Source organism: Manis pentadactyla, chromosome 17 (assembly GCF_030020395.1).
Source record: "Manis pentadactyla isolate mManPen7 chromosome 17, mManPen7.hap1, whole genome shotgun sequence".
NCBI lineage: Eukaryota > Metazoa > Chordata > Mammalia > Pholidota > Manidae > Manis > Manis pentadactyla.
The window spans coordinates 55690605-55709693 of NC_080035.1; the positions used below are offsets into that span (position 1 = coordinate 55690605).

Consider the following 19089-nt stretch of genomic DNA (forward strand, 5'->3'; position numbering starts at 1 on the left):
AATCTATTTTAATATCATCCTCAAGTTCCTTTTTGTGTCCTGAGGGAGCTATATGCACAAATGCATTCTATTTGTGTTGTGGAATGAGTCAGAGTGCAAACCAGTAATTTGACACAAGGAACCAAATTTTCATGTATGAGGCTCAAAAACCCTCAGCAGACATAGTAAATGAATAAATTTTTCTGGCTGCTCAAAACTCACCAAATGTATATTTATATGGACTTAGCTACCTAGATTTACCAGCTTAGCAACAAAGTAAGGTGACAGAGGTCTGGATATCATCTGTACATCTCTTGGTGTTGTTCTGAAGCAAAGACCAGGTCAGCCAGATAACCGTTCGTAAACGCAGGCTGTGATCTGGGAGTCAGCTGCTGACAGTGGCGGTGAGTAAAAATGTTTTGTAGTATATTCTGCTTTCAGCCAAAATGTTTGCAGTTGTATAAAAATCAAAGGAGCTGGGCATGTATTTTGGCTGAAAAGAAACAGTTGAGAACCATTAATCTAAATAGCCCTGCATTTTTTGAGATTTAACATTCAAACACCTCTGTACATGCATTAATTTGAATTGTTTGTTGCTTTCTCAGAAACTACATTCCTTTTATGTGTAACAGTGACAGATGGCATGGCCTGAAGTCATCTAAGAGATGTTCATAGTTCAGTCTTCTCAAGTGACAATCACATACCTAATAAATGCATAGAACTAGAAATAAAATTAGGATTTCCGAGTAAAAAGTGGTGAGATTGCCAAAGGAAGAGGCATTATTTTTCTAATAGTCACAAACTTAGGCAAAATCACACCTCTGCAGATTAAATTGGTGCTAGAAGGAACACGATTATAAAAGACCTTTGTAAGCTATGAAGTACTATATCAAGTGAAGGTTATCACTGCTTCATTTTTTTTATTTTTTATTTTTTATTAAGGTATTATTGATATACACTCTTATGAAGGTTTCACATGAAAAAACAATGTGGTTACTACATTTACCCATATTATCACGTCCCCACCCATACCCCAATACAGTCACTTTATATCAGTGCAGCAAGATGCCACAGATCCACTATATGCCTTCTCTGTGCTACACAGTTCTCCCTCTGTATCACTGCTTCTTTTACTACAAACGTTTATTGCACATCTCTAAAATGCCAGGCCCTGTTCTTAGTCATCGGGATGCATCAGTAAACAATTCAAAGTCCATGATACATCTATTCAAGTGCTGGACAGACAATATGTAAAAGATTCGAAATATAAGGTCAGGCAGTGACTGATAATGCTTTAATTAAAATAAAGCAAGGTAAGTGTATAGAGTTACAGATGCTGATAATTACATGGTATGGTCAGGGGAGGCCTCTCTGAGGAGATGGCAACAGACAGGAGCCCTGAGAGATGGGACAAAGTGAGCCATGTGGAGATGCAAAGGAAGAGGGTAGAAATATGCACACAGAAGGTTCAGCATACAGATGTTCCTTACAACCATGGACTTAGATGAAATTATCTAGAGAAGGAATATTGAGAGAATCTAGACAGACAAGAGGAGAGGGGCACCCCCAGGTCACTCCCTCACTTAGAGGTTGCAGAGGAAGGAGAACCAGCAATGGAGACCAAGAAGCAACAAATGAGATGGAAGGGAAACCCAGAGGGTGTGACGTCCCTGAAGCCAAATGAAGAAAGTGTTAGAAGAGGGAACCTTGAGCAGGTGGTTATCCATACAAAAACAAACATTATAGTTAAATCTCCACCTTACCTACATACAAAAACAGGTTCCCCTGGGATTAAAGACCTACATGTGAAAAGCAAAACTTAGCAACTTTTTAAAGGACTGTAGGTGAATATTTTTATGACCTCGGTCAATGGAAGTATGTCTTTAAAAAGCAATAAAGCAATACATAAACAGCACAAACAACAGAGGGGGAAAAATGAATAAATTTTAAATTTCTGTTCATTAGAAAACCAAATTAAAAAGTAAAAGACAAAGCACAAACTGGGAAGAGATATTTGCAGCACATACAATCACCAGAAACTGCTTGATAATTCAGAATATATAAAGAACTCCTACAAATTAGTAAGACAAAGACACTTAACCCAATAGAAAAATGGGAAGATGACATAAATAGGCATTTCTCATTAGAGGAAGCCCGAATGGGCAATAAACATATGAAAAGATGTTCAACCTCATTAGTAATTTGGAAAAATGCATATTTTAATCTTCAAAAGATACCATTTTATATCCACCAGATGGGCATAAATTTTAAAATCTGACAATAGCAATTATCGACAAGAATATAGAGCATGGGAAATATTATTCACTTCTGATGGGAGTATAAATTGGTAAACCACTTTGGGGTAATTAGCTGATAATTTTGGTATTAGCTGAGAAATCTGAAGATGCGCATGGCCTATGGCCCAGCAGTCTTCCTCCAGAGAGACTCTTGCCCATATTGACCAGGAAGCCTGAATAAGAATGATCATAGAAGCACTGTTTGTGATAGCAAAAAATAAAATGAAATACTATTGCAATAACACTAAAGTCATTAACAAGAAGAAAATAGATAAATAAGCTGTGACATAGTCATTGTGGTAGCCAGCCTCCAAGATGGCCTCTGATGTCACTCCTGGCATTCATGCACTTCATGTAATCCCCTCCCCCACCGAATAGAATTCACCTGAATAATGTGAGAATTTATGAATTTATGTAAAGTTCATAAAACAAAAGTTATATACATATATATTGTGAAAGGATATAGAATAGAAGAGAATATAAAGCACAAAATTCAGGACAGTGGTCACATCCAGGAGGGGGAAGGGATAAGCAAGCAGAGAAAGACATACGAGTTTCTAGTGGAAATGTTCTACTTTTTAAGCTGACTGGTGGGTACACTGGTGTTTATTATATTAATATTAAAATATTTTGAATATATGAAACAGTTGTTTCAGAAGGAAGAGAATCTGAAAAGAAAGGAAAGGAGAGCGGACCTTAAGGTCAAAGAAGTAATCAAACAGTGTACCTGTTTCACAATTTTGTCTTCATTCCTGTACTAAGATGGTTTTGATGTCTTCCCAAACCAATATTCTGACCTTAATTAAGATCACGTGGGTCTGTGTGCTCTATTCTCTCTCACTGAAGGCTGCTGCCCACCCAGCCTTGCTCCTGTCTATTCTATGAACCAGATCAAGGTACAGTTCTGTACTCTCATCTCAGGCCAATATCTTCATTTTTGAACTGTATCTCTTCCCAGACCAGACTCAATCTCCCACAATCTGATCTGTTAATGAAATCACACTGAAGTATAAGTTAACAAATTCACTTCCTTTGGGGGAAATTTGGGGTTTTAATTCAGTTCTAGAGCTCAAATTCTGATTTGGAATCTCTATGTCTCTCCTCCCTCTAAGATTGATTATTTTGTGACTCCATGAATTTGAAGTCCTCGGGACAAGTTAGTGGACATTTTCTCAACCTGGAAGGCAGATACTAAAATTATACTCTAAATAAGCATGAGGCTGCTTATGAGGGAGCCACCTCTCTCTTACTGTACAAGTGTAGTTGTGTGTGTGTAACATATGTCATGTGCAAGGTATTATACAGTTGGACCAGCGCTCTACACTCAGGAGCTGCATGTAGAATGGAAGGTAGGGAAAGAAGTTGAATCTTTTCATGATGTAAAATACCGCGGGTAAGGGTAAATCTTTCACACCAGAAACTAGAATTAAGAGACAGGTCCTAAGTGACGAAAAGAGCCCTTTTCTTTTGGACTTAATTACAGCAAAGTTGAGGCGTCCAGGAGCAACTTAGAGGTGGGAAATCAGGGGGCACCATCTAGAGAGGCAGGCCAGGAGCACTCCTCTGGGTACCCCAGGTGCAAAGGGAATGGACCACAAACCTTGAAGATCCAAGGAAAGCTATGGTGACATTGAGTTTATTTCTGAGACAGACTTCACTTATATACCTCACATTCCCTGGGCTGAGTTACCTGCTCATCTCCACTGTCATCCGGTAAAGTCTTGCTAGGTCTAGCCTGGCTCAGCAGTAATGGTATCTAACTTTACTGAGCATGTACTATGTGCCAGTAGCTGTATAAAGTCACTTGACAATGTGAGTCACCCCCATCAAGGATTAGGGCCACTCAAAAGGCAGAATTAAACCTTTAGGTCAGCCACCATGGTGCACCAGATTCTAATTCTAGGACTTTTAATTCTTGGAGGCACTGGGGCTTCCTTACTCAGGGGATGTGAGGTCCAAACAGGAGAGAATATTGAGTCTGAAAGTTGATAGAAACAAATAAGGTCTGAGCTAGGAAAAACTGTGGCAGGAAAAGGAAGGCCCATGAAATGTATTGAAAAGAAACAGTGAGAAATGCTGCTGAAAACAACACTTACAGGGAACAAAGACTAGAGAGAGGATGTTCAGGAAAGGAATGCCCTGTACAGGCCAGTAGAGCAAGCGGTTCCTCCCAACAACTTTAGGGGTTTGCAATTATACACTGCCTGCCTGAATCTTTTATTTTTAATATCAAATCCACTTACTTAAATGTACTGTGGAACTAAGTATCTTATTTGATTATGTCAAGAACCACAACCTGAAGCAAACCATTCTATGTTCTCCAAGGCAGTTTTGGAGCTCTGTACTGGTTTTATGGTTTTTATAAGGATCATCTTATTATAATTCTTGCAACTGGATCTTTTACCTCTGCTGCTTCAAATTCATCTGACTAGAATCTGTTCCAGTGTCCTAAAATGAAACAAGGTCAGTCCATGTGAAATTTTTGTTCTAAACATTTCAAAGTTTCTATTCTTGTTGTGTCAGTGGGGGTTTGAAGCACAGGGACATGTGGGCTGGGTTTTTTTCTTTTATTAGTTTCATGTCATAGGTCAGAAACTGTAGCATTCTTCTGCTGCTGAGCCAAAGAGAAGGAAGAAAAATGTGACATGAGCTTGGTCCCAGCTGCCTCCACTAAGGGACAGGGTCAATTCTTGTCCCCAAAGTGTATCTGGCCATGTTCCTTCAGAATGTCCCCTAGTCATGACTTTTTAAAAATAGAGACGAGATAACCATGCAAAGGGGTGAAAGTAGTAATGATGTTGGCAAGACAGGGAGGGACGTGGGAGCAGAATTCCCAGCAGAAAACCTGGACTGGACACCTCTGTAGCCGGCTCACGGCAGGGCGAAAGCACTCCTACATGAATTCAGGTTCAAAGCTGCTAAAATTATACTGGATTTTCCTTCTTTTTGATTATTCTTTATTGCCATAAGAAAAAAATCTAGGAAATTCTATTAATTGCTTAACGAAAACAATACATTTGGTCAAAAAGAAGTCTACAGGTTGAGGGCGGAAGATGGCGGCGTGAGTAGAGCAGCGGAAATCTCCTCCCAAAACAACATATATCTATGAAAATATAACAAAGACAACCCTTCCTAGAATAAAGACCAGAGGACACAGGACAATATCCAGACCACATCCGCACCTGAGAGAACCCAGCGCCTCGCGAAGGGGGTAAGATACAAGCCCCGGCCCCGCGGGACCCGAGCGCCCCTCCCCCCAGCTCCCGGCGGGAGAAGAGCAGGCAGAGCGGGAGGGAGACGGAGCCCAGGACTGCCGAACACCCATCCCCAGCCATCCGGGACAGAGTGCAGGGCCCTCGATACTGGGAAAACAGGGCAGCAAGAACAGTGAGCAGGCACTGGAGGCTGGGCGACAGAGGATATAAGAAAAGCGCGCGACCATTTTTTTTTTTTTTCTTTTTTGCTGCTTTGTTTTGGCGAGCGCTTTTTGGAAGTCTTAAAGGGACAGGGACCCCAATACTAGGGAAACAGGGCAGAAAGACCGGTGAGCAGAGGCCTGAGGCTGGCACCGGAGAATAAAGAAAAACGAACGACCACCTTTTTTTTTTTTTTTTTTTTAATTAAAAATTTTTTTTTTTTTAAATTAAAAAAATTTTTTTTTCTTGTTTTTTTTTGTGGTCGTTGTTTTGTTTTGGCGGGTGCTTTTTGGAAGTCTTAAAGGGGCAGGGCGGGCCACTTAATCCAGAGGTAGGGAATCCGGGATCTCTGGGCACCCTAACCCCTGGGCTGCAGGGAGCAGGGAGGCCCCTTACGGAGATAAATAGCCTCCCAGCAGCTCCTGCTCCAACGCGACTCCACCACTTTGGAGCAGCTGCCCGAGCCAGGCCACGCCCACAGCAACAGCGGAGATTAACTCCATAGCAGCCGGGCAGGAAGCAGAAGCCCTGTCTGCGCGCAGCTGCGCAGCACAAGCCACTAGAGGCCGCTGTTCTCCCAGGAGAGGAGGGCCACAAACCAACAAGAAAGGAAGTCCTCCCAGCCGTCACTCGTCCCAGTTCTGCAGACTATTCCTATCACCATGAAAAGGCAAAGCTACAGGCAGACAAAGATCACAGAGACAACACCAGAGAAGGAGACAGACCTAACCAGTCTTCCTGACAAAGAATTCAAAATAAGAATCATAAACATGCTGACAGAGATGCAGAGAAATACGCAAGAAAAATGGGATGAAGTCCGGAAAGAGATCGCAGATGCCAGAAAGGAGATTGCAGAAATGAAACAAACTCTGGAAGGGTTTATAAGCAGAATGGATAGAATGCAAGAGGCCATTGATGGAATTGAAATCAGAGAACAGGAACGCATAGAAGCTGACATAGAGAGAGACAAAAGGATCTCCAGGAATGAAACAATATTAAGAGAACTGTGTGACCAATCTAAAAGGAACAATATCCGTATTATAGGGGTTCCAGAAGAAGAAGAGAGAGGAAAAGAGATGGAAAGTATCTTAGAAGAAATAATTGCTGAAAACTTCCCCACACTGGGGGAGGAAGTAATCAAACAGACCACGAAAATACACAGAACCCCCAACAGAAAGGATCCAAGAAGGGCAACACCAAGACACATAATAATTAAAATGGCAAAGATCAAGGACAAGGAAAGAGTGTTAAAGGCAGCTAGAGAGAAAAAGGTCACCTATAAAGGGAAACCCATCAGGCTAACGTCAGATTTCTCAACAGAAACCCTACAGGCCAGAAGAGAATGGCATGATATATTTAATACAATGAAACAGAAGGGCCTTGAACCAAGGATACTGTATCCAGCACGACTATCATTCAAATATGACGGTGGGATTAAACAATTCCCAGACAAACAAAAGCTGAGGGAATTTGCTTTCCACAAACCACCTCTACAGAACATCTTACAGGGACTGCTCTAGATGGGAGCACTCCTAGAAGGAGCACAGCACAAAACACCCAACATATGAAGAATCGAGGAGGAGGAACAAGAAGGGAGAGAAGAAAAGAATCTCCAGACAGTGTATATAACAGCTCAATAAGCGAGCTAAGTTAGGCAGTAAGATACTAAAGAGGCTAACCTTGAACCTTTGGTAACCACGAATTTAAAGCCTGCAATGGCAATAAGTACATATCTTTCAATAGTCACCCTAAATGTTAATGGGTTGAATGCACCAATCAAAAGACACAGAGTAACAGAATGGATAAAAAAGCAAGACCCATCTATATGCTGCTTACAAGAAACTCACCTCAAACCCAAAGACATGTACAGACCAAAAGTCAAGGGATGGAAAAACATATTTCAAGCAAACAACAGTGAGAAGAAAGCAGGGGTTGCAGTACTAATATCAGACAAAATAGACTTCAAAACAAAGAAAGTAACAAGAGATAAAGAAGGACACTACATAATGATAAAGGGCTCAGTCAAACAAGAGGATATAACCATTCTAAATATATATGCACCCAACACAGGAGCACCAGCATATGTGAAACAAATACTAACAGAACTAAAGGGGGATATAGACTGCAATGCATTCATTCTAGGAGACTTCAACACACCACTCACCCCAAAGGATAGATCCACTGGGCAGAAAATAAGTAAGGACACGGAAGCACTGAACAACACAGTAGAGCAGATGGACCTAATAGACATCTATAGAACTCTACATCCAAAAGCAGCGGGATATACATTCTTCTCAAGTGCACATGGAACATTCTCCAGAATAGACCACATACTAGGCCACAAAAAGAGCCTCAGAAAATTCCAAAAGATTGAAATCCTACCAACCAACTTTTCAGACCACAAAGGCATAAAACTAGAAATAAACTGTACAAAGAAAGCAAAGAGGCTCACGAACACATGGAGGCTTAACAACACGCTCCTAAATAATCAATGGATCAATGACCAAATCAAAATGGAGATCCAGCAATATATGGAAACAAATGACAACAACAACACTAAGCCCCAACTTCTGTGGGACACAGCAAAAGCAGTCTTAAGAGGAAAGTATATAGCAATCCAAGCATATTTAAAAAAGGAAGAGCAATCCCAAATGAATGGTCTAATATCACAATTATCGAAATTGGAAAAAGAAGAACAGATGAGTCCTAAGGTCAGCAGAAGGAGGGACATAATAAAGATCAGGGAAGAAATAAATAAAATTGAGAAGAATAAAACAATAGCAAAAATCAATGAAACCAAGAGCTGGTTCTTCGAGAAAATAAACAAAATAGATAAGCCTCTAGCCAGACTTATTAAGAAGAAAAGAGAGTCAACACAAATCAACAGTATGAGAAACGAGAAAGGAAAAATCACGACGGACCCCACGGAAATGCAAAGAATTATTGGAGAATACTATGAAAACCTATATGCTAACAAGCTGGGAAACCTAGGAGAAATGGACAACTTCCTAGAAAAATATAACCTTCCAAGATTGACCCAGGAAGAAACAGAAAATCTAAACAGACCAATTACCAGCAACGAAATTGAAGAGGTAATCAAAAAACTACCAAAGAACAAAACCCCCGGGCCAGATGGATTTACCTCAGAATTTTATCAGACATACAGGGAAGACATAATACCCATTCTCTTTAAAGTTTTCCAAAAAATAGAGGAGGAGGGGATACTCCCAAACTCATTCTATGAAGCTAACATCACCCTAATACCAAAACCAGGCAAAGACCCCACCAAAAAAGAAAACTACACACCAATATCCCTGATGAACGTAGATGCAAAAATACACAACAAAATATTAGCAAACCGAATTCAAAAATACATCAAAAGGATCATACACCATGACCAAGTGGGATTCATTCCAGGGATGCAAGGATGGTACAACATTCGAAAGTCCATCAACATCATCCACCACATCAACAAAAAGAAAGACAAAAACCACATGATCATCTCCATAGATGCTGAAAAAGCATTTGACAAAGTTCAACATCCATTCATGTTAAAAACTCTCAGCAAAATGGGAATAGAGGGCAAGTACCTCAACATAATAAAGGCCATCTATGATAAACCCACAGCCAACATTATATTGAACAGCGAGAAGCTGAAAGCATTTCCTCTGAGATCGGGAACTAGACAGGGATGCCCACTCTCTCCACTGTTATTTAACATAGTACTGGAGGTCCTAGCCACGGCAATCAGACAAAATAAAGAAATACAAGGAATCCAGATTGGTAAAGAAGAAGTTAAACTGTCACTATTTGCAGATGACATGATACTGTACATAAAAAACCCTAAAGACTCCACCCCAAAACTACTAGAACTGATATCGGAATACAGCAAAGTTGCAGGATACAAAATCAACACACAGAAATCTGTGGCTTTCCTATATACTAACAATGAACCAACAGAAAGAGAAATCAGGAAAACAACTCCATTCACAATTGCATCCAAAAAAATAAAATACCTAGGAATAAACCTAACCAAAGAAGTGAAAGACTTATACTCTGAAAACTACAAGTCACTCTTAAGAGAAATTAAAGGGGACACTAACAGATGGAAACTCATCCCATGCTCGTGGCTAGGAAGAATTAATATCGTCAAAATGGCCATCCTGCCCAAAGCAATATACAGATTTGATGCAATCCCTATGAAACTACCAGCAACATTCTTCAATGAACTGGAACAAATAATTCAAAAATTCATATGGAAACACCAAAGACCCCGAATAGCCAAAGCAATCCTGAGAAAGAAGAATAAAGTAGGGGGATCTCACTCCCCAACTTCAAGCTCTACTATAAAGCCATAGTAATCAAGACAATTTGGTACTGGCACAAGAGCAGAGCCACAGACCAATGGAACAGACTAGAGAATCCAGACATTAACCCAGACATATATGGTCAATTAATATTTGATAAAGGAGCCATGGACATACAATGGTGAAATGACAGTCTCTTCAACAGGTGGTGCTGGCAAAATTGGACAGCTACATGTAGGAGAATGAAACTGGACCATTGTCTAACCCCATATACAAAAGTAAACTCAAAATGGATCAAAGACCTGAATGTAAGCCATGAAACCATTAAACTCTTGGAAGAAAACATAGGCAAAAACCTCTTAGACATAAACATGAGTGACCTCTTCTTGAACATATCTCCCCGGGCAAGGAAAACAACAGCAAAAATGAGTAAGTGGGACTATATTAAGCTGAAAAGCTTCTGTACAGCAAAAGACACCATCAATAGAACAAGAAGGATCCCTACAGTATGGGAGAACATATTTGAAAATGACACATCCGATAAAGGCTTGACGTCCAGAATATATAAGGAGCTCACACGCCTCAACAAACAAAAAACAAATAACCCAATTAAAAAATGGGCAGAGGAACTGAACAGTTCTCCAAAAAAGAAATACAGATGGCCAATAGACACATGAAAAGATGCTCCACATCGCTAATTATCAGAGAAATGCAAATTAAAACTACAATGAGGTATCACCTCACACCAGTAAGGATGGCTGCCATCCAAAAGACAAACAACAACAAATGTTGGCGAGGCTGTGGAGAAAGGGGAACCCTCCTACACTGCTGGTGGGAATGTAAACTTGTTCAACCATTGTGGAAAGCAGTATGGAGGTACATCAAAATGCTCAAAACAGACTTACCATTTGACCCAGGAATTGCACTCCTAGGAATTTACCCTAAGAACGCAGCAATCAAGTTTGAGAAAGACAGATGCACCCCTATGTTTATTGCAGCACTATTTACAATAGCCAAGAATTGGAAGCAACCTAAATGTCCATCAATAGATGAATGGATAAAGAAGATGTGGTACATATACACAATGGAATACTACTCAGCCATAAGAAAAGGGCAAATCCAATCATTTGCAGCAACATGGATGGAGCTGGAGGGTATTATGCTCAGTGAAACAAGCCAAGCGGAGAAAGAGAAATACCAAATGATTTCACTTATCTGTGGAATATAAGAACAAAGGAAAAACTGAAGGAACAAAACAGCAGCAGAATCACAGAACTCAAGAATGGACTAACAGGTACCAAAGGGAAAGGGACTGGGGAGGATGGGTGGGTAGGGAGGGATAAGGGGGGGAGAAGTAGGGTGGTATTAAGATTAACATACATGGGGGGGTAGGAGAAAAGGGAGGGCTGTACAACACAGAGAAGGCAAGTAGTGATTCTACAACATTTTGCTATGCTGATGGACAGTGACTGTAAAGGGGTTTATAGGGGAGACCTGGTATAGGGGAGAGCCTAGTAAACATAATATTCGTCATGTAAGTGTAGATTAGTGATACCAAAAACAAAGCAAAAAAAAAAAAAAGGGCAGTTCCTGTGTGGTAACCTCCAACGAGTTCTACACAAGGGTATAAAGGGCATATAAAAGTGTAGGCAAAGGGTCTGTTTGTGTTTATACAGAGGATCAAAGCCTAATTGGGCTACCCCGAAAATGAACTAAGATACGATATGAAAAAGAACTTCCAACATCTGCACTCTCTGGAAGACTCACGCCAGAAGATGATCATCAAAAAACCCCAACAAAGATCCACGCACTGCTACAGCAGTAGATGCACTCATCCCACCAGTTCCTGGACTTGCCATGGGAATGAGGAAGGAGATATCTAAGCTGGCCTGTGCATACAGTAAAACAACAAATTTGACTGGATCTATACTGTTGGAACTCAACCAAGAATTAGGAGAAGTGCAAATTGTAGCGCTCCAAACTCTTACAACTACAGACTATTTACTGTTAAAAGAACATATGGCATGTGAACAGTCCCCAGGAATGGGTTGTTTTAATTTGTCTGATTTCTCTCAGACTGTTCAAGTTCAGTTGGACAATATCCACCATATCATAGATAAGTTTTCACAAATGCCTAAGGTGCCTTAATGGTTTTCTTGGTTTCACTGGAGATGGCTGGTAACTACAGATATGCTTTGGTTATGTAACTATACTCCTATTATGTTAATGTGTGTGCGCAATTTAAGTAGTAGCTTAAAACCTATATATGCTGAAGTTACTCTACAAGAAGATATGTCAAAGAAATAATCAATCTTCCCATGTTTTTTTCCGTCTGCTACTTCTATAGCTTTTCTTCTTCCTTCCTAATTACAACCCTTAAATAGAATTCGTGCCTCATATCAAATTTACCGAGTATCATAACTCCTCCAAGTGGTAAAGATACCTCGAGACAAATGCTGGGCATAGAAGCCACAGGGCATAAATATGCAAAGAAGTAAAAAGCTAACCTTTTCAAACAATAAGGCTTCCCTCTCACTTACCAACTTCACATTTCCCTGTATGGCCCCGGAAGATGACTGGTTAGCCAGAGACGGGTAAGATTCCTCAAGGGAGGAACAACCTAAGACAGGCACAGTCGCAGGGGGGCCATCAGGTGAGAAATTGGGGATCAACAGAGGTGAGGCTTAGAACCTCACCCCCCCGTTCTGAGAGAAATCTTCTGCATACGTGGATGTTTTATTGCCCTGGTCTAGCTTGGATTAACACATAGTCTACAGGCACACACCTGATCATCTACATTTGCTCTCTTACAACACTAAACTATGTTTTCTACCTTTATCTTGTATCTACCTACCACTTCAGCATTTTATTAAAAATAATAATAATAAAGAGAGAAATGTGGTATCCACATATAAATCAAGTATATAAACCAAATGAGTATTCATATTTGAACTGACTGTTTAGAGTTCATAATGCATGAGCAAAACCGAAAGTTTCTGTGATGACTGCCCTTGTACTGTTCACTATGTAACTTATTCACTATGTAAGAATTTGTTCTCCATGTAAGAACTTGTTTGTTATGCCTCAGAAGATTGGAGACTGACGAAAATTAGGCTTGGGGTGGATTAATGATTGTGCATTGAGCATTGACTCCCCTATACAGAATTTTATTGTCGTTAACAACCATTTGATCAATAAATATGAGAGATGCCCTCACAAAAAAAAAAAAAAAAAAGGACAGATTTCCAATGGTAAAATAAATAAGTAACCGGGATGTAATGTATAGCATAAGGAATATAGTCAAGATATTGTAACAGCTTGGTAGGGGGATAGCTGGAACCTAGAATTATGTATATAAATGTTCTACCACTGTGTTGTACACTTGAAACTCATGTAATGTAATACTGTGTGTCAACTACCCTTCAATAAAAAATAATTGTTTAAAAAAATAAAATAATAAAATAAAATAAAATAAAAACAATTTGTTAAAAAAAAAAAAAAAAAAAAAAAAGAAGTCTACAGTGTTTGTCCCTATCAGTCAGCAGTGAGTGCTCTCCACTGCCAGACTCAGGCCCGCCTGGTTTCTGAACCAGCTTTTGTAGGGGAGGAGCACGTCAGAACAGCCTTACTCACTTCCAACACCACCGCGTCCAGGTGGGGGTCAAGAATCTGTTGCTCTGTTAAAGGCCTGGTGTGACCTTCGTGGAGTGTGAGTCCTGCTATAGGCTGAACTGTGTGCCCTCAAAATTCATGTGTTGAAGCTCTGACATGTCATCATATTTGGAGACAGGGCCTTTAAAGAGGTAATCAAGGTTAAATAAGGTCGTTCAGGTGGGTCTTCATTCTAAGAAGTGTCCTTATAAGGAAAGATCAGGACACAGACAGACACAGGAGGAAGACATCAGGAAGACCCAGGGAGAAGGTGGAGCCTGCAAGCCAGGAGAGAGGCCTCAGGAGAAACCAGCCCCGCTGACTTCTTGATCATGAACTTCCAGCCTCCAGAACGGTGAGGAGATAAACTTCTGCTGTTGTATGACTCTCGGGCTTTGTTATGGCAGCCCGAACAGATGAATGCAAGCCCGTTTCCACCAAACGCCAGCTATTCCATTCCGCCCTTCTCACTCAATCAGCCTCTAGGAAGGGGCTTCCACAGGATTGCTCACTATCCTGAACTCGTCCCCTAAACTAGGGGTCACAGACTTTTTCTCTAGAGGGCCAGATATTAATATTTTAGAGTTTGACTGACAAAGGCAAAGGAGAGAATATTATGTGGTGGCTTATATAACCATTTTAAATGTAATCACTTTTACGCAAATGTTCATAGCAGCATTATCCACAAGAGCCAAAAGGTGAAAACAACCCAAGTGTCCATTGACAAATGAATGGATAGACAAAATGTATTTACATACAATGGAATATTATTTAGTCTAAAAGAAGAAGGAAATTCTGATACACACTACAGCAGGGATAAAACCTTGAAAATGTTATGCTAAGTGGAATCAGCCAGACACAAAAGATAAACGTTGTGTTGATTACACTTATATGAGATACGAGGTACTTAAAATAAGCAAATATGCAGAGATAGAAAGTAGGATAGTGGTTATGAAAGGCTGGAGGGAGGGAGGAATAGGGATTAGTGCTTAAGAATAAAGAGATCAGTTTGGGAGGTTGAAAAAGTTCTGGAGGTGGATTGTGGCAGTGGCTGCACAGCAGTGTGAATGTACTTAGTGCCACTGAATGGTACACATGAAAATGGTCAAAATGGTAAATTTTATGTCATGTGTAGTTTAGTACCACAACAAAAAAAGGCTATTCTACCCCACCCCACCCGCAATACAACCATTTACACAATATTACATATAAGGCTTGGGGGGTGCAGATCAATAGGAGGAGAGGCAGATTGGCCCACAGACCATTGTGTGCCAAATCCTGCCCTAAACTGTTTGATTATGGGTCTACCTCTATCCCCTATTCCCTTAATAATAAGCAAGAGATGTGCCCTAAACAGATCACCTGTAAGTGTCCACACTTGATGGTTCCCCACTGCCGGATGCTCTGGGCCCCTGTGTGTCTCTTTCTCATCAGCCTGTGATGCTGACATCTCTGCACGCTGTGGGGCCTAACTCACTGGAGCTACAGTGGAGATGTCTGAAGGGCCGCTTGGGGAGTGCGTCCTCCATGGAGGATGGGAGCAAGTTAAGGAATATGATTCTGGTTTGATTGTAAGAGGACCAACACCCAAAATAACTAAACAAAACTGAATGTCTTGCTCACTATAGTAAGGCAGAGCTATACTGGTTAGGCTCAGTCTCTCTTGGCAGGGTACAGTGTTGACTTACATAGGGTTTTGGGAGCGTGGCATTAAGAGACTGGGAGACTTTCAGAGGCACAAGTGGGTCAACGTCATCTGGGGAACTATGGCTGCTGGCTGAGCTCTTGTCCATTTGTTGGCTGTCAGGGGTATGTTTATTATAGCGAGTCAATCTCTGATTGGCTGATTTTCATAAGCTAGGGATTGACCTGGTTGGTTAGCTTGTAAAAGCATGTTTAGTGAGTCAAGTTATCATTAATGGATGGAACAGTATAAAATTGGTTCTTGTGGCTACTTGTTACCATGGCTAACAGAACAATTTTTTTTCCCAGGTTGGTGGTGACTTTTAAATTCTCGTGTATAATCTGTGTAGCTGTCTCTTCAGCCATTAAAAATCTTCCTTATCTTCCATGGTAAAGCCTGCCAATTTACTGTCTAATATCCATTCTCCCCTCTTCCTTACTAACAAAACTCTGTATTTGTTAAGGGTAACGATATTCTTAGACAACCTTGCATACTGGGTTGACCTTGTGGCACAGTCCTCGCCCGTGAGATGTGAGCAGAATCATTGGCTGCTGCTCCTGGAAAAGCTCCTCAAAGGGGAGCTGAGTTAGTGGGCGTGCCCTTTTCTCCTTCCTGCCTGCAGGGAGGTCAGTGTCTGGGGGCAGGAGCCATCATGCACACAAGGGAATTAAAGCCACACCCTAACAATGGCAGATAAAAAGAGAAAGAGAGGGTGCACAGGAGACCCTGAATATGGGAGAGCTGTCCTATCAGCTCTGGACTTGCAGCTGTGTGGGAGGAAAAAACAGACCTCTAATTGCTTCAGTTACTGGGAGTCAAGTTTTCTGTATGGGTAGCCAAACCTATTTCCAATCGATAAGTCTGCCCTTCTGTTTTCCTTACCTCTTCACTTCAGAAGCCTATCAATGGCTCTCAGGAGTCCTAGCTGCACAGCAGAAACTTAGCACAATGACACACTGTCAATATATATTTGTTGAGTGTGCAATTCCCAGATGAGGTTTTTGTGGCTCCTGGTATGAGGCAATAAGGAGTACAAAATAACATCTACAGAGTAATCTTGCCAAAATAGTCCACCTGAATCCAATCATGAAGAAACTATTAGATAAATTCTACACGGAAGGCAATCTAAAACAACTCACTGGGGCTCTTCAAAAAGTTCCATTTGACAAAAAAATAAACAGTAAGGTGAGAGGGAGGATTTTTCTAAATTAAAAGAAACTAAATAAATATAACAACCGAATGCAAGTGTGAACCTCAAATGAATCCAGACCAAGCAATAAAAGATATCTGAGCCCCCCAGTGTACCTCGAAGGCATCCACAGTGACCTGTGTGGTATGGAAACAACACTCCTCAAGGGACAGAGCTCCTACTCAGAACCCCACGCTGACCACTCAGATTGGGAGAGAAACTTGGGGCATTATTTACTCTGAAAAACACTTCAGATAGAAATCCAGAAGTTTCTTTACAGCTCCAAGGATCAGTACAGCCAGAAAGGCTTAGGAAAATTCTTAAATCTATCAGAGGTGCTCCTGCAGGAAGTGATGTAACCAACACATGGCAATCCTGCGCCAAGCCTCAGACGCCACCGAGGGATGCTTGCTCCTGACAGGTGAGTCTCCGAGGAGTCTTGCTAGGCGTGCAGCAAAACTCAGCCACAGCCGCGCCACGCAGCCAGGGCCGAACGGAGGGGGAGTGCCGCCGAACTCCAGGCTGCACCGGAAGCATCAAACAGCCACTGTGAAATGACGTTTTGCTGAGTGGGAGACACACCGGGGCTCCTACCTCAGTACAAGGTGTGGGTGAGAAAACGCAAGACCAAGGGATCCACTAGGAGGCGGTAGAGCGCAGTGGTTAAGGGCGCGGCCCCGGGGTCAGGAGCTGGGGGCATTCCTGGCGTTTCACTTGGCAGATAGGTGACCTAAAGCTAGTCACAACCTCTCTGAGCTTTAGTTTCCCCTTCTGGACAGTGGAGATGAGAACAATGTCTGAAGTGGAGGTTTGCTGTGGACAAGACACGTGCCTGGCACACTGTAAGTCATTGTCATCCACTGAAATAATGTACTATCCACAGGAAAACTATTGGGGGGAAGGCTGCCCCTGCACACGTGCATATGGGGGCGGGTGTGCAGCAGAGCAAATGAACACAAGCACATTGAACTTGCAAAGGCTGAAAGATGCTGCTCACGAAGGTGAACTGGGGAATGAGTCACCATGGGGAGACAGAGACCTGTGACACACAGGCCAGGAGCCGCCCCCTACCCCCTCCAGCTGCAACCTCGGTTTAGTTCCTTTTTAAAAACATTTAATTGTGGTAAAATACACTTAATACAAAATTCACCCCCTTACCCGTTTCTAAGTGTACAGTTCAGGGGCATTCATTGCACTCACATTGCTGTGCAGCCATTGCCACCCCCTCCAGAACTTTCTCATCATGCAAAACTGAAACTCTACCCATCAAACAGTAACTCCCCATCCCCACCTCCTCACCCCAGTCCCTGGAAACCACCCTTCTACTATCTGTCTCAGAATTTGACTCCTCAAGCAGCCTCATATAAGTGGAATCATAAAGTACTTGTCTTTTTGCGACTGGCTTGTATATGTCCTCAAGGGTCATCCACATTGTAGCATGTGTCAGCATTTCCTTCCTAACCCACTAACAGGCCACCGTATATACACACATTCTGTTTATCTACTCCTCTGCTGATGGACATCTGCAACCCTTGTTTAATTCCTTCTGAATCAGATGGTCTATAATGAATTTTCTGGGAGAGGTTAAGCATCCGGGGGAACCAGGGCCTGACCCCTGAAATAAGAACAAACCTCCAACACAGCAAAGACCTAGGAGAACAAGAAATGATTTGCAGACAAGGGAGGACAGAAATTCAGCCGGTATTCAGACTCACCTGTGTAGACGATCCCTCGTGCAGTTGAGGGGTGGCTTCCCCATGACAGTCATTGCCTCTCAGTTCCAAATCCATGCTTCCCAACTTGGCTTTGGGATGCTAAGCTAAGACCCTGCAAACCCCGTACTGGCCCTACCAGTTAGGGGTGCTACAGGAAGGTTGCAAGCCTGGAGGAAGGAGGAGGGATTTGCCAGCTCCTTTCCGCTTGTGGTTCCTCAGCAACACCCAGCAAAGCCTCTGCACCCCGGAGGGCACTGCCTTCCTGTAGCAGCCGCTGAACCCACTTTCCTGTTGTTTCTACGCTTGCACAAACAGCTTCATTGCTCTGCAGTTGTCACCAGCCTGCCAGCACACCCTCCTCGGAGTTCTGGGACCCAGTCCCGGAGGACCACTCCTCTAAGTTGTTAGGTTTTAATAATTCTGACCACTTCCCTTTGTTTGCCCAACCTGAGAGTGGGAGCTGTCTGCTCTGTAGTATCTCAGGAGTTCTCTTTTAACTTTAATGTAGTTAAAAGCTCTTTGTGTTTTGTGCTCTTTTCAAATGATTGCGGTGGTTTTTATCTCGACTGGATTCTAACTGATGCAGCCCCCAACAGTTAAGTTGAAATTTTAATGCTTCCCAGGCCCCGTGTTTTACCCCACACCCTCCCTCTAGTAAGGATGATCTGGCCTCCTGCTAAACCCAGAAAATTAAAGCCGTTCTAGGTGACCTCAAACATGTCCCATCCCACCTCCACTGACGCCACCATGCAATCCATAAAAATGTCCATAGCCAATTTGTTTTCTTCTGTCTCAGGGGATAACACATTATCTTCCTATTTAATTCCAAATTTTCCATAGTTGCTTTTGAG

At 41.9% G+C, this 19089-nt stretch overlaps 1 long non-coding RNA gene across 2 annotated transcripts in view; it reads right to left on the reverse strand.

Annotated features, from left to right (window-relative positions):
- LOC118916693 (uncharacterized) overlaps positions 1–18546 on the reverse strand; it is a 40193-nt gene extending 21647 nt beyond the window's left edge. Inside the window, exon 1 of one of the 2 annotated variants that reach the window (XR_005026489.2) lies at positions 18239–18546. This is a non-coding gene — a long non-coding RNA (uncharacterized LOC118916693). The remainder of the gene's footprint in view (positions 1–18238) is intronic. The other variant, XR_008994521.1, reaches the window with a different exon arrangement.
- Positions 18547–19089: the final 543 nt, after the last annotated feature.